This window comes from Myotis daubentonii, chromosome 10 (assembly GCF_963259705.1).
Source record: "Myotis daubentonii chromosome 10, mMyoDau2.1, whole genome shotgun sequence".
NCBI classification, from domain to species: Eukaryota; Metazoa; Chordata; class Mammalia; order Chiroptera; family Vespertilionidae; genus Myotis; species Myotis daubentonii.
This window is the reverse complement of record NC_081849.1, coordinates 69,374,058-69,388,869: the sequence shown is the minus strand read 5'-3', so window position 1 is coordinate 69,388,869 and position 14,812 is coordinate 69,374,058. Positions and strand designations below refer to the sequence as shown.

The 14,812-nt window shown below is 40.5% G+C and overlaps 1 protein-coding gene across 9 annotated transcripts in view; it reads right to left on the bottom strand.

Annotated features, from left to right (window-relative positions):
* Positions 1-14,812, bottom strand: part of MAGI2 (membrane associated guanylate kinase, WW and PDZ domain containing 2) — a 1,174,807-nt gene that overhangs the window by 630,801 nt on the left and 529,194 nt on the right. The window contains exon 1 of one of the 9 annotated variants that reach the window (XM_059712717.1): positions 14,245-14,492. The exons of the other annotated variants lie outside the window; for them this stretch is intronic. The gene's annotated coding sequence lies outside the window, so the exon portion shown is untranslated. Of the gene's footprint in view, positions 1-14,244; positions 14,493-14,812 lie in introns of those variants that run through there. 9 annotated transcript variants of the gene reach the window in all.

Genomic DNA, 14,812 nt, shown 5'->3' with positions numbered 1-14,812 from the left:
TTGTATTATAGGCTAATTTTGTACTGTGGATATCACAGGATTCTGGCTTGTTCCATTTTACAATCACAATTCTACAATATATCTGACTAAACATCCGGTATTTATTTTTTTAGTTCAAAATCCAATTGATCTGATTGGAGAAAGAAGAGTCTTTGTCATAAAAAAAAACGATGGATGACATTTTTCATAATATTGTGTTTCTTTTTCATTTTGCTTGTTACCCAAAACACCATATTAGGACCAGGGGTAATCTTAAGAGTCTTAGAAACAAATTTTATCCACCAGAGAGTGCCTCAAGGCTCTTTAGGAAGAATACGGCCCAGCTGCTTGGGGTCACTTACACTCAGGCAGAAGAGAAACAGGTTTCCCAATGAGATTTGTCAGACGGATGTGCGTGCTGGCCAAATGAGGGTGTGAGAAGCGAGCCCAACTACCCCAAAGGAAAAGACTGGCAAGAATCAGGCAGGAGATCAGAGCTAAGCAGCCACACAGAAACCCAGTTTTGGGATCCAGATAGTATTCCCCACTGTCATTATTATAAAGACTGGAGTGCTTCTATCAATGCAGAAGTACCTTCAAGCATCAGTCTGGTAATATCAATGATATGGGTTCATAATTACACACTGTCAACAACTGTTTATTCTTCCATTAACTTGCAAAGTTTTTTTAGGGACTTTTTTTCTCTCCTGAGGCGATTGGGAACAGAGGAGCAGCTGCAACATCAGCCTGTGCGTTTTGCCAGTTGTTCAGAGAATAGACCAAATAATGACAATGGGCAGTAATACAAGCATTTGGCAGTCATGTTTGCACGAAATGAGGGTAATCTTTAAAATAAGACAATCTTAATGGAACATTATGGCACCTGAGAGTATTGTGGAAGAATCTGGCATCAGATACTTCTCAAGAGACAACTATGGGATTCCTCTCGTCTACAATAACCACCCTTTGATCCAGTGGAAATCTTCAACCTGCTGGTCCCACCCAGATTCCACGGTCTCTCACTTCACTCCTGGCACCTAATTCTCTGCCCAACTTAAATTCTCTTATCATTGTAGTCACTTTAATGCATTCACTTTGACTTCCTTGCTCCTCTGTTCATACACACAACAATAATTAAATCCATCTGTCTGTTTTTTGAATGTCTTACTGGTATTGCTCAATGTGGCTAGAGAAAAATGAGCACAAATTTTAAGTGGGCCCTCAACACTACCCATCCGTCATTCTATATTTCTTTAGACCACTCCTTTGCCACTCTCCTAGACTTGCCGACGTCTCATTTCTTCTCAAAATCTGATACCTCCTCCACCATAATCTTGCTTCCTTCTTGGTGAGAAGTTGCTGTAATCAGAAGAAAGCAATCAGAAGTTCCCACCACCAGATCTCCCCACCTAAATACCTCTTTCTCCCATGTGCTACCTTGTTCCTACAAACATGAATGGATAGCACATGCACCTAGAAAAACCCACAACTCCACTGTGTTCTAGGTCTCATCCCCTCCTAACACCTATTTAAATAAGTTAAAATTCTCCCCTCTCTCTATGTAAATGTCAATTTCCTCTTCTCTCATGCATCATTATCCTTATTGCACACATGCTACATTTTTTATCTTTTAAAAAATCCACTTCATGGCTTTGTATCCCTTCCAGCTACTGTCCTGTTTCTCACATTTTTTTTTTCACAGTAAAAACCAAAACAAACAAAATAATTATCTGCATTCTGTCTTCATTCCTCTCCTCCTGAATTCTCCATGTCACCAAAGCCAATGGACACTAGTGAATCCTCATCTTACATAGCATAGCATAGCAGCAGCAGCTGACACAGTTGATCATTTTCCTGAAACACTTTACTTGGCTTAGAAGACACCATTCTGCCTTGTTTTCTTCCTCTCTTTCTGGCTGTAATTTCTCAGGCTTTGTTTTTGTTCCCCTTATCTCCTCAACTATTAAAAATGTGCCCCAGTACTTAGTCAAGAAAGTGTTTTTTTCCCTCTATACTCCATCCTTAGATGATCCCATTACACCTGTGGCTTTAAATACCACATATGAGCAGTTGACCCCCGCGAATGTGTATTTTCCCATGGACCTCACTCCTGAATTCCAGAACTATATATGTAATTGTCTATCTGACTGATCCTCTAATAACTAATAAGTATCTCAAACCTATATATTCCAAACAAGGCTATATTTCTCTACCCCCATGGATAGTTCTCTCACATCCATCAAAAAGTCATATTTTGCTGAAACCGGTTTGGCTCAGTGGATAGAGCGTCGGCCTGCGGACTGAAAGGTCCCAGGTTCGATACCGGTCAAGGGCATGTACCTGGGTTGCGGGCACATCCCCAGTAGGAGATGTGCAGGAGGCAGCTGATCGATGTTTCTCTCTCATCGATGTTTCTGACTCTCTATCTCTCTCCCTTCCTTTCTGTAAAAAATCAATAAAATGTATATTTTTTTTAAAAAAGTCATATTTTTAGTTTGCCTTCCCTGGCCTCCCCTCCAAAGCTCTTTTCCCTGTTGCCCTAACTTGGAACACGTTCACCTTTCTTTCCTACATTTTTTTCTCTCTGTAGATATTGCTACCTAACATATTATTTATTTCACTATTTATCTTTAGTATTGTCGGTCTCCCTCATAAAGAACAGGGTATTTTCCTGTTTTGTTCATTGCTGCATCACAAGCAAATGGAACAGTGTTTGGCACATGGTAGGCATACAATAAATACTATTTGCGGTATGAATAACTGGGATATGATAGAAATGTGATGCATGGTTTCCACTAAAAAAGTCTCATATACACAAGACAGTGCACTTAAAATTATTCTATTTTTCTAGCCATCTCTTTGACTCTTTGCCATACTAAATTGTTTGCATATTCTCAGATATACTTGAGAACAATGATATATACCCAAGTTCTCTCCCTATTGTAAACTAGATACACACATCACTTCATGTGTATCTGGGTGAAAAGAATAAATAGTTCCATGACTATGGAGGTGGCCATAAGAAGCCTCTCTGTTATAAAAGGCTGCATTCTCCTCTTTCTCTGTGTTGTCCCACATCTGTGCTAATTGTACCACCATTTTCTAAGCAAATAAGACTCTTTATGCATCTCAGTCAATACAGTTTCTTCTGCTTAAAGTCGTCTTTCTTCTTTCTACAACTGATTGGCATTGTTCAAGATCTTAACCAGATTCTCCACACCTCTGTGAAGTTTACATTATTCCCGGTAGAATGATTTATTCCTTCCTCTATGTTCATATTACTATGGTAGTGAACAGTCACATTGAGATCACTTGTTTGCATATCTGTCTCCCACACTAAGTTATGAGCTTCTCATGAGCACAGATATATTTGTGTCTTCAGCATTTAGTCAAAGTCTTTCACATAGTAGATATCAAATCTTTGCTTAAGGCACCCATCAACCCATAGAATAGAAGTGCAATTCAATGTCAGAATAAAACATTTAGAAATTAGCTTCAAGAAAATAACACAATATAGTTCTCAATATAATTTCACCACAAGTCTACCAGAGTCAGAAATGATAAAAACAATAAACTATAAATATTTCAATATTTTATTAATTTAAAATTTGGCCTACTTAAAATGATCTACATAGAAATATAAAAATAAATGGCTTGTTTTGTTTTTTAATTACAAATTCATGTCTAGGTTAAGACTTATAGCACTAAAATGATTATATGAAATTTATTTAAAACCAAGAAAGCCAGCAAAATTTCAGTGAAGTCATGAGTAGATACATTTTTTCAGGGCATTATTGGTACATACTTTGTATTAGATTTTTAAAGTTTGTGTAACCAAATGGAGAATTTTTAAAAGTTAATTAAGAGTTCTTATTTTTCTCTGCAGTTATGACTGGTAAAATGGCAAATTTAATGTGGCAATGTTCATTTCATGGAAGAATTTAAATATCAAATTGTGATTAATTAGTTGTAAAAAAAGAATAATATTAATATAAATTATGACTCCAATTTGTTAATTTAACAAACACTTGTTATTTCCTTTTATATTGCTATGACAAAATAATATTCAGATTGGCAGTGGTTGAGTATCATTTTTTAAAATTTTATTTCAGAGAGGAAGGGAGAGGGAGAGGGAGATAGAAAAATCAATGATGCGAGAGAATCATTGATCAGCTGCCTCCTGCACCCACCCCCCCACTAGGATTTGAGCTCGCGAACCAGGTATGTGCCCTGACCTGGAATCAAACCTGAACTCCTGGTTCATGGGTCCACGCTCATTCACTGAGCCACACCAGCCAGGCTGAGTATCTTAATGTTGGACATTTATGTGTACAATTTTCATCAAATACTTTTCCTATTTTCCAAGATAAACATTTTAATTTATTTTTCTCAAGTTAAGTCTTTAAGAAAATAAGAGATTTACCTGTACAATTCCTCTATGAACATCTGTCTTTTATAACCTGTATTTTTTCATTATATAATATTTTAAGACAGAATTGTCAAGTGGAGTGTAATAATGGTATATAAGTTCCAATACTAAAATATCCACCCAGATTAAAAAGAATTATCATGTAATAGCAGTTTTCTCTCTCTCTCATCTTCGCCTGAGGATATGTCTATTGTTTTTAGAGAGGAAGAGAAAGGAGAGAGAGAGAGAGCAGCATGGATGTGAGAGAGAAACATGGATCAATTGCATCCCATATGCATCCTGATCAGGGATTGAACTCACAACCTAGGTATGTACCCTGACTCAGAATCAAACCCTCAACCTTTCAGTATACAACAATCCAACCATCTGAGCCACACCAGTCAGGTCTGTAATAGCAGTTCTTAAAGTCAGAGGACTGCTATTGGATTATAATTCTTCTGGTCCTAGGCTAAATTCCTTCTGTATCTTAGCACTGAGATGCCTTATTTCCCTAGCAAACTCTGACATTAACCTTCCTTGACAATCTTATTGGGAAGTGGCCTACATTTCTTTTATTGGAAGAAGGAATATCATATCAAGAACTTAAGTTTTTCTTTTGCTTTGTATCTCCAGGGGTATTTTATTCAATATGTAGGTATGTGTGAGAGCAAAGCACACAATGTTCAATAGTGTGTCCTCTAGAAATCAGGTAGCAGGAAGTAAAACCAATTATCCTTAGTGTCCACTCCCCAAAGCACCTGAGGCAAACACCTACAGGATGGCATTTGAAGATATTATATCTCTGCTTTCCCTAAGATTCCACCAGGAAACTGAGGTAAGGCAATGTTAGCCATAGCTTCTATTTATTTACTGAGTGCATAATATGTGCCAACTGTGCTGCAGGAGATCATTTCTAATCCTCATCTCTAATGTCAAAACAGCTTTGCCAACTTTTCCATTTTACAGAAGAGGAAAATGAGGTTAAGAAGCCTAAGGAATCTGTCCAAATTTATATGGCTAGTATGTGCCAGAAGCCAGACTCAATTCTAGCTTCTCCTGCTGCATACTTCATTGCTCTCCAATGTACATAATAGGAGATGGTTCAAGACAAAGAAAAAGAAGGATATTAGAATCTAGTAAGGCTCATTCCCCTCTCTTTCCCTGGACATGTAGAGATGGGCAACCTGGAGGGAGAACTGCTTCATTCCATAGCTGGAAAAAAGAAACAACCCTCCGGATTCACAATTTGTTCCTGAGTTACTAGCCAAATTGTAGTCTCCAAAATTGGCTACAGCTTCATAAAAAGTTTCTCTACAATAGTGCTTCTCTAATATCTTTTAGATTTTTTTTGTTGATTTTAGAGAGGGAGGAAGGTGGGGGGAGTGGGAGAGAGAGATTGATTTGTCATCCCACTTATTTATGATTCTATTTTTCCCCCTAATCCTAACTCTAGGACATAGTCATTGACTTTTAGAGAGAGGAGAATGGAGAGAGAAAGACATCCACTGGTTGTCCCTTGTATGTGCCCCGACCAGCTATCAAACTTGCAACCTAGGTATGTGCCCTGACCGGGAATTAAACCTGCAATCTTTTGATGCAAGGGACCTCACTCACTCCAACTAACTGAGCCACACAGGCCAGAGCCATTGGTTGATTCTCGTATGTGACCTGACTGGGGAGAGAACTAGCAATCTCGGCGAATGGGGATGACACTCTAACAGTTACCCCGCAGTGCTTCTCGATATTAAGGCAGAATTAAACCAGGTAGAGTCTTATAAAAACATTGAGATTTTGATTTTGTAGGGTGGAGTGAGGCCTAAGATTCTGCCTTCTAATAAGCTCTCAGGCAATACTGATACAATTGGCCTATGAACCACACTAAGAGCCGCAAAGGTAAGCATCTCTCCTTTGCCTCTTCATTGCAATAGTGGATGGATAGAAGGGAGAGTTGATGAACAGGTCTCGACATCATTTTGGACAAAAATATTACACGATTCATGGACCCTATGCAGAGTTAATTTTTCATGTCTCAAATCATTTATCCCAATTTCCTTTAATTCCACCTCTCATTGCTCACATTTGACTATTATACTCCATAGTTTCTTAGAGAAAATAGGTGGTGATTTTTAGTATGATTAACATTTATTTTCAACTTTAGTAAAGGCCATAAAGACAACGGATTAAAACAAATGGAGACTCGGAACCATTCAATTTCTTAATGCACATTACACTCCTCTTTCCACAATGTGACCAAGAAAAGGATTAGCTTCTTCAAGTCATAACTAAAGTATATATTAATTATGTGTTATGTCCTCTATTAGATGATAGACATGGAAGACAATAAAAAATCCAACTCTGGCCCTAACCGGTTTGGTTCAGTGGATAGAGCATCAGCCTGCAAACTCAAGGATCCCAGCTTCGATTCCAGTCAAGGGCATGTACCTTGGTTGTGGGCACATCCCCAGTGGGGAGTGTGCAGGAGGCGACTGATCGATGTTTCTCTCTCATCGATGTTTGTAACTCTCTATCCCTCTCCCTTCCTCTCTGTAAAAAAATCAATAAAATATATTTTAAAAAATCCAACTCTGTTTTGGGAGAGTATATTCTAGTGGGAGAAACAGAACTGCATGTGGAAAGCATGTGGGCATGTATGTGAGTGTACATGAATACTTATGAGGAGCAGTCACCTTTTCCCAGGATCAGGAGAAGAGCAATCAGGGAACATTTCACAGAATACCTGTGTCTATAACTAGCACTGCTTGGGTAAGAACATTTCAAACAGTATTTAAAAAAACACTCAGCTATTCATAGGCATGAAATAACATAATATGATTTGCGACATTTGGCTCTAATGGTGGTTGAGACAAGTATGAGAACAATCTAGGCTTTTGTGGTAGACCTTAATTCAGGCACCCAGATATAGAGAAGTCTGTAGGCCGGAGAGAAAGAAGCATGGGAAATGAACATTTGATAACTTCATGAAAGTCTTGCCAGTCACCAGGCATAGTTAAATGTGTTCTTCCAGGTTTAGGGGACATGAACTATTAATAGATAAAGTAATAGTTAATACCAATTTCTTTTTCCCCTGACTTAGCTAACTGGAATTAACTATGGCTTTTCTTAAACTCTATTGCACCAAAAGTAAAAGAAAGACTTGTGATTCCCTGAGCAGCAATGCAATATTAGGAAATATAAGTTACCATATGCAGCACCAAACAAAGACTTGCATGCACAGTGGGAATGAGTTAGCGGAACCTGAGAAATCCATACAGTAGAGGATTTCATATATTGTACTACTAACCAATCCCAGCTTCCTTTTATGTGTTCCCTTTTGGAATAAAAAGGAGTAAAATATTTCATTTTTTAAGTGTCTGTTTATCCTAGCACACATTAAAAAAGCAATGCATGCAGGTGTATAGAAGAGGCTCTCTATAATGCAAATGAATAATTTATATTCTCGTTTTATTCCTTTTGTAGCAATGAGGGCATCTAAAGGACCATGTGTGCAGTCTTACTCACAAAGCATTGTTATAGCATTAGCTGGCAAGGGATCATTAGAAGTACCCCACTCTTTAAAAGGATATATACCCTAAGTTACCCTAAAAAGATCAATATCTCCATTGAAACAAGGAAAGTCCAAAAAATAAACCTAGGAATTTATTATAGATTTCAACCAATCTTGGATTTACCTAAAACTCAACCACTAAAATAGAAACCATTACATTAATAACTCATGAGAAGGCTAGTTATAGGTCATTTTTTCCTACGTACAAAATCACTTCATTTCATTTCTCTCATTATTTTTATATGTATATAGCTTGATATTATCTGACTTCTTAGCTGTGGTCATTCTTTTCAGGATTTTCCACAGGGAAACTTCAAACTGGACACAGGGATAAAACAGGCTTATACTGCCAAGGACATACTTAAAAATAATTTTTCTCAGTTCGGTGGTTTAAGTTTCTTGGGAGATGAGAGAAGAATTTTTCTCCTCCTCATGCTCTGGAGTAAATGTAAGCTTTCTACAAAGTGTTAGGCTGACTGCAATGAAATGAAAACTCCACCATGTATCAATACAATGATGATGTATTTATAGAACATGAACCACAAGAGAGCTATAGTGAGCACTTTCAATAAACCTCAATTAAAGTGGTCAATATTGCTAAAAGAATCTTTAAAGCACCTCTGACAGAAACTTCTTGGAGATTAGTTTTAAATGCTGAGATAGACAGAGTGCTTCAAAGCATAATGGGAAGTAAATGCCAGTGTTTAAGTTCTAGCTCTCAGGATCTCAAGGTTATGGCTTGAATAAATAAAAGCTCCATGATCCTTGAATAAAAGGTATTTTTACCTTGTACACTTGAAAAAGTAAACACAGGCAGTATCCTATATCAAAACTTATAAGAGTACACCTATGCTAAATCCCTTTGAACATATTTATCCATGTTTTTCCTAAAATGTTAAATTTTTCTTGTTCCTCTTCTATGATAATTTAGAGAGATATTTCTTATCAGTCATGGTCCATTTGAAGTCCCACTTCTACAAATCCTTTCCTTTATGTCCTAGTTTTATGAAAATCTGCACAGCCAAATATGGTGCTTGATTATAGACTCTTAGAGCAATTGCCATTGTTCCTTGAAAATTTAAGCTCCACCACTGAAAAGTAAGTTCCTTAAAGGCAAGCTTCATGCTCTACTTTGCTTTACAATCCTTCATACTGATAAGCACAGTTCTAATCACGTTGTGGCAGCTTTGTTTAAAATGCAAACACTGCTAGACGGGTTCCACATCTTAGGAAAGCTTTCAGAGCTCACAAGCTAATCAGCATCTTAGTTCGCAAAGTATAGACACTGTCAGATGAGGCCTGGAAAGTCCTGGATGCGAAGAACCAAGGACTACAAGGGTAGGAGAGGGTAGATTTAGAAAAAGATGCTTTAGAGAGAGAGACAGAGAGAGAGGGGGAAAGATAAATGACCGTTTTCCCCAAGACGGGCCCTATGGACACTTTCATGTGGGTAGTAAAGTTCTTTTTGAAGAGTAGACACTCAAGGGTTCTTTCTCAGATGGAAAACCCTGACAAAAGGGAGGCCCTCGGAACACTCTGGTGCAGTTTAACTCTCAGGGATCCAAATTAGCTAACCCAACGAAGAAAGTTGTTCTTTATTGAGCTAAAGCCAGATGCAGTCTTTCTTTTCACTGGTACTGATGGCTTAGTATTCAGTGATTCATTTGTTCATTCATTTAACAAATGTTTAGTGCACACCTGCTATGTGCTTTAACACATTCTGAGGGCTGAGAGACTCTACTGTGAGTAAAATGAACTTGGACCCTAGCTTTAGATGGTCCTGTCTCTTGGCAGATGAAAACACTAACCAAATAATGACACCAATATGAAAGTGACAATTTGAAAAGCTGGTTGATGCAAAAGAAAAGGCATAACGAGCCCTGAGCACATTTGGTAGAGAGAGCTGATGTAATGTAAAAGCAAGCAAAGAGGGCGGGAGTGTTCTGGCAGTAGAAAAAGCCTAAGTTCGTGAGAATGGAAGGAACCATGAAACTTTCCAAGAACCGAAAGAAAGACTCTTCTTAAAAAGTTGTATGAACTGAAGATTGAGAACCCTTCAACACTTGGTGAGCAATTCCTTCGTGTGGCATTTGGGTTCTCGTGGTCCTTTGAACAAGAGAACCCAGAGGGCTCAGTGCTCTGCTGTGGGCCGGAGAAGGCTCTCCTCTCCTCTCCCTTTCCTATGCGGCCGGGTTTGTGCCTCTGTGGGCAATGCCTGGCAAGACCCCTGATTCCAACCAAACTTTGAGTGGTTTCCAAAGTCATATGTGATCTGTTGCTGGGTAGAAAAATTCACAGAAAGTTCAGGCTGACGGGATATTAAAGGTACCTGGACTGTTTGCAGGGCTGGTCTATCTTAGAGACGGTCTTGTAGCAAATGTGATCTCTTTTTATTAAATGTATTATTCTTCCAGCCTTAGTTCCAAGGATAAAAGGAAGGTAAGCAAGTTGAGCAGTTGGCACTGGAATCTCAGCTGGGGTCCTAACCTTTTTTAAGGCATCACCTATCTTAGTTGAATAGCAACGCTCTTTTTCAAGTCTTGAAATTATATTACAAATCTGCTATCTTCAGGGTAAGCAACTGAGGTCATAAAAGTGAGATTGCCACAAGCTGTTTTGTAACTTTGAGGGAAAGCGGAAGGCGCCCTCCCTCACAGGAGCACACCAGCCTTTCCCCTTCCCTCCCCCCTCCCTGCCCCAGGCATGTAACCATTAGTTTCCACACTCCCAAGCTCCAAGGGCCCTTCCTTCACCTCTATAACTTGTTTGCTGGGCCATTTCTTCTAGAAATTACTTCTACCTCTTTGATCTACCAAATAAATGTTCTCTTATCGTTTGGGTCTTGGCTCTGAATTCTTTCCTAGCCAGAACCCAAGTACCTAATATTCAAAAGTAATAATAAGCTGAAGATATGACAAACTTAAAGGAGAAATATAACTAAAATTGAACATAAAATTAAAGTATATTAAACTCAAAGGCTTGTATCATTGCCTCTATTTATTTAATGCCATGTTGCCACCTAGTAAGGCTTTTAAAAAATTGAAAATGGGATTTAGGGTAGTAAAGTTCTAAATGTGATAGAGAAAATGGATGTTAGAAAGCAGGCCATTGGTACTTATGATATTCTCAGAAAGTTAGAAGCTTTGTGTTCAAAAATGTTTCCATAATAATTTAGTTAGGCTAAGTATCTTTTACTGAAACTTAATTGTTTTATCTCAACTTTTCTATGCTACAGGCTCCTTATGAATTTTACTCTTAGAAAATTTTCTATTTTCCAGTTTTGAAGCTTTAAGAATATAGGCAGATTGAAATCTGTCTCAACATGTGGATTTTTCCTTTTTTAATTCTCATTAAGAACTCATTGGTATCCTGGGGGTACAAGGGCAGCACATTCACTTCATCACAATAATTCCCTAGATTTTCTCAGTTCTCCCGTACGGTTCCTGCTTTGTGAACTGCTTCTATATAATAGTTATTTTGCTACTTTTAAATCAGAATTTTACTGGTGGGAAGTTCCCTAAGGTTCAGGATTCTTTTGTATGTAAATCTTATCTGGTTTACATATCAGCACCACCCAGCTTCCAAAACAGCTGGTGAGCTAAGCCCTTAGTTTTACAAACATGGTTCTCTCATTGTAGACATCTGCAATTCCTCTGGTAAAACCTCCTCCTAACCTATAGTCATTAACAATTATTTAAGAGCAACCTTACTAATCCTCTCATGGCTGTTGAGATCCATGTTTCATTACAGTACACTGTTTTGCTCATTGTGGAAGCATAAATGAATCAATATCCCCAAAGCACACCAGGCACTATAGTCAAATTGTCTACATGTGTAAAAGCAACAATCAGATCTACATGCAGTGTTCAAGTTCCATTGCCCTTGCTCTACTTAAGGAGCCAATCCCGGTGGCTCTGCAGGCTCTTAGCTTTATCAGTATTATTCCAAACAGACTCCAGGAAAATCTGTGCTGTAGCTCCTCCCCTATGTGAAAGTGTCCAAGATGCGAATCCTTCGAGGGACACTCTTTAGCGGAGCAATGGGCTACTATTTGAGCACTTACGAAGCGGTTTCCATAATGCTGTCTAAGTCACTGTACTGGCAGTCTTACTGGTCCCGATGGAGAGATGACTCCATGCCATCTTCAGAAAGCCTTGAGGTTTGGAAAACTATCCTACAGCTTGAATACTTATTCTCCCTGCACGACTGCACTGTTTCGTGTGCTCCTGTCTTCTCTGGCAGACAGCGCTGGACTTCTTCCCTAAAATATGAAGCGTCTGACCCCTCCCTCCCGAACCCAGTCTATGCTCAGACATCAGCTTGGGATGCTGTAAAGGACAGAACAACCGATTTCACACACCCCCCCCCCCCCCAAACGACACAGGCTCTTAGCCAGTCCCTCACACACATAGGGCTCTGCACAGGCGCATCCTGCCTGTGCTGCCTGGCGCTCACAGACTGAAGCCGAAATAAAGGAGCAGTGTGGCTGCCGGAGCAGCCCCACTCCCCGCCCGGCGCAGGGTGCCTTCATAGGCACATGTGGAGGGCAGGACAGCAGGACAGTCCCTCCCTGCATGCTAACTCTGGGACATGAGCTTCCTTCTTGCGCAATGGATCAGGATTGAAAAGCAGAAAAACCGAACCAAACAGTCAGACAGAGCAGGCAGCTTTAGCTTTTCAGAGACGAATGGCAGGCAAGGACCCTATGTTTTCACCTGTCACTTCCCATGAGGAGAGTCCAAATGTAAAGTGTCACACAGGCGTGCATCTTGTCTTAGGGAAATTGTTTACTCGCCCACTTACCAACAACAAAAAAGTGCTTTCTGTTATGTCCAAAGAAATGCAATCGACCCTTTTAAAAATGGAAACCTGTAATTGCCCGAAAAATAGCTTCTGCCAGCCTTGCTGGGTAGTTTGTACTTGAAGTAAAACCGTCACCACTCACTCCCTATTCAAGCTGAAATGTTAAAAGGCAGGCAAACTGAAAGGAACCACGAGCCAGTCCGTCCCTATCCGAAAACAGCCATCGGAGCAAATCACGGTGGGGAAAGGCTCGGCAACCCGGAGAGACCATCTCCTCAGGACAGGCAGAGAGATATGGAGCCATTTTTCACTCGGTTCACAAGAACATGCCAGCTCACAGCCGCCCGGGCACTGCCAGAGCGCATCTTAATTTGGTCAAAAGGGACCTCGCCAGGCACCCTCACAGGACATTTTTTTAAAGAGCCCATTATAAACCGGATTCCCTCTGCTCCCAGCACCTTCTTGATAGAGTCTTTGGCAACTGAATGGCAGCGATCTGCATCCTATTCTAAACTCAATGCCTTCCCCCATTGCCTTTTAAAATGTGAATTAAGACACTTCTGAGCGAAGAGTCCGGGGGGAGGGGGGGACAGGAAGAAAAAAACCCTTCTCCCCACTCCCCACCCTCTGTCAGCTTCTGGACTGATACCTCTGGGCAGTTTTCTCCAGAACAGAGCATATTCTGGACCAGGGCACAATGGCAAATTGGCATACAAGTCCGCGACCACAGAAAGCCCAGGCGGTGCTTTCTTTGTAAAAACACCGGAAAATACACATGCTGGAACAAAAGACACTACCTGCACAGCGAGACACAAGAGAAATTATGTGTTGGTTCTCCACACATCTGTACCCACTTATTAAAAATAGTTTTGTGGCTATTTTAAGTATGACATGTTGTGTTCTTTCCTCTTCAAACCAGGTCGCAAGGAAAATCATTTCCTAAGCTTTGTCTCCAACGGGAGGTAAAACACACACGGCCGGAGGAAGCCCTGGGGTGTGCCTTTGTTGGTAGGGTGCCATTGCAAACTTATTACATTTGAACTCAATTATGTGGGAAATTCAGATAAAGCCAACGCAGCCCGAGATCTCTGAATTATTCTGACATTACAAAGAACCGCCAAGTCAGCAGATATGTGCTGTTTGCGTTCCCTGATAACCTAATCACGCATTTGCAGCCCTCTGAGCAAAAACGCGCCCTGTCCTCCCCACAGCCACCTGACAATCCCAGGGCTGAAACCCACATTCTGACTCAGAAGGAGACATCATGACGGCTCTCCACTGGCTGTCTGAAACAAAAGCTCCGCGAGCCACCGAGAGGCATCTGGCAAAGGAAGTGAGAGTCGAATCAAGTTTAGGTTCCCATCTGGTGGAATACGGCACTACCTATCCAGGGGTTGGGGAGCAGAGGGTTCAGAGCGAATGAATAGAAAACGCACACAGAGACACAGAGAGACGGAAGCCAGACCCCGGTCCGTTTGAGCTTACTAACCTAGAGCTGTGTTCAGAGGAAGCCGGGAAGCCGCTCGTCCTCTCCCACCTTGCCATGGTCCTCTGTCAGTGTCGTCTCAAACCACCTGTACTTGTACCGGTCCAACCCATTTTCAGATCAGATAGTTTTCTTGATAGAAGGAGTCACCGCTGAGCTTTGATTTTGGCAGCATGGATGCCTAGGATTTTCCTCTTTGAGCCAGACACAGCCACAAAAAACTGCTGCTGAGGTCTTTTGTTTTCCCCTCCTCTCAAAGATGAAGCATGCAGCACTTCTCTCTCTCTCTCTCTCTCTCTCTCTCTCTCTCTCTCTCTCTCTCCCCTCTCCTTCTTTTTCTCCCCCTCTGCTCTCTCACACTCACTCCCCTGTTTCTTTCACCAACCCCCTCCAGCAACCTCGCCCCATTCCCATTCAGTCGGGGTCATTTACATCTCCAAGCTTCAGACCTGTTCCATAGGCGCCCGTCTCTCACTTTAGGATTTCCTCAACTAATGGAGGGGGGCGGCTCTAGGTGAAGTCAGGTGACCCCTCCTTAAAGCCAGTGAGATGGATGGAGTGTGCGAATTTT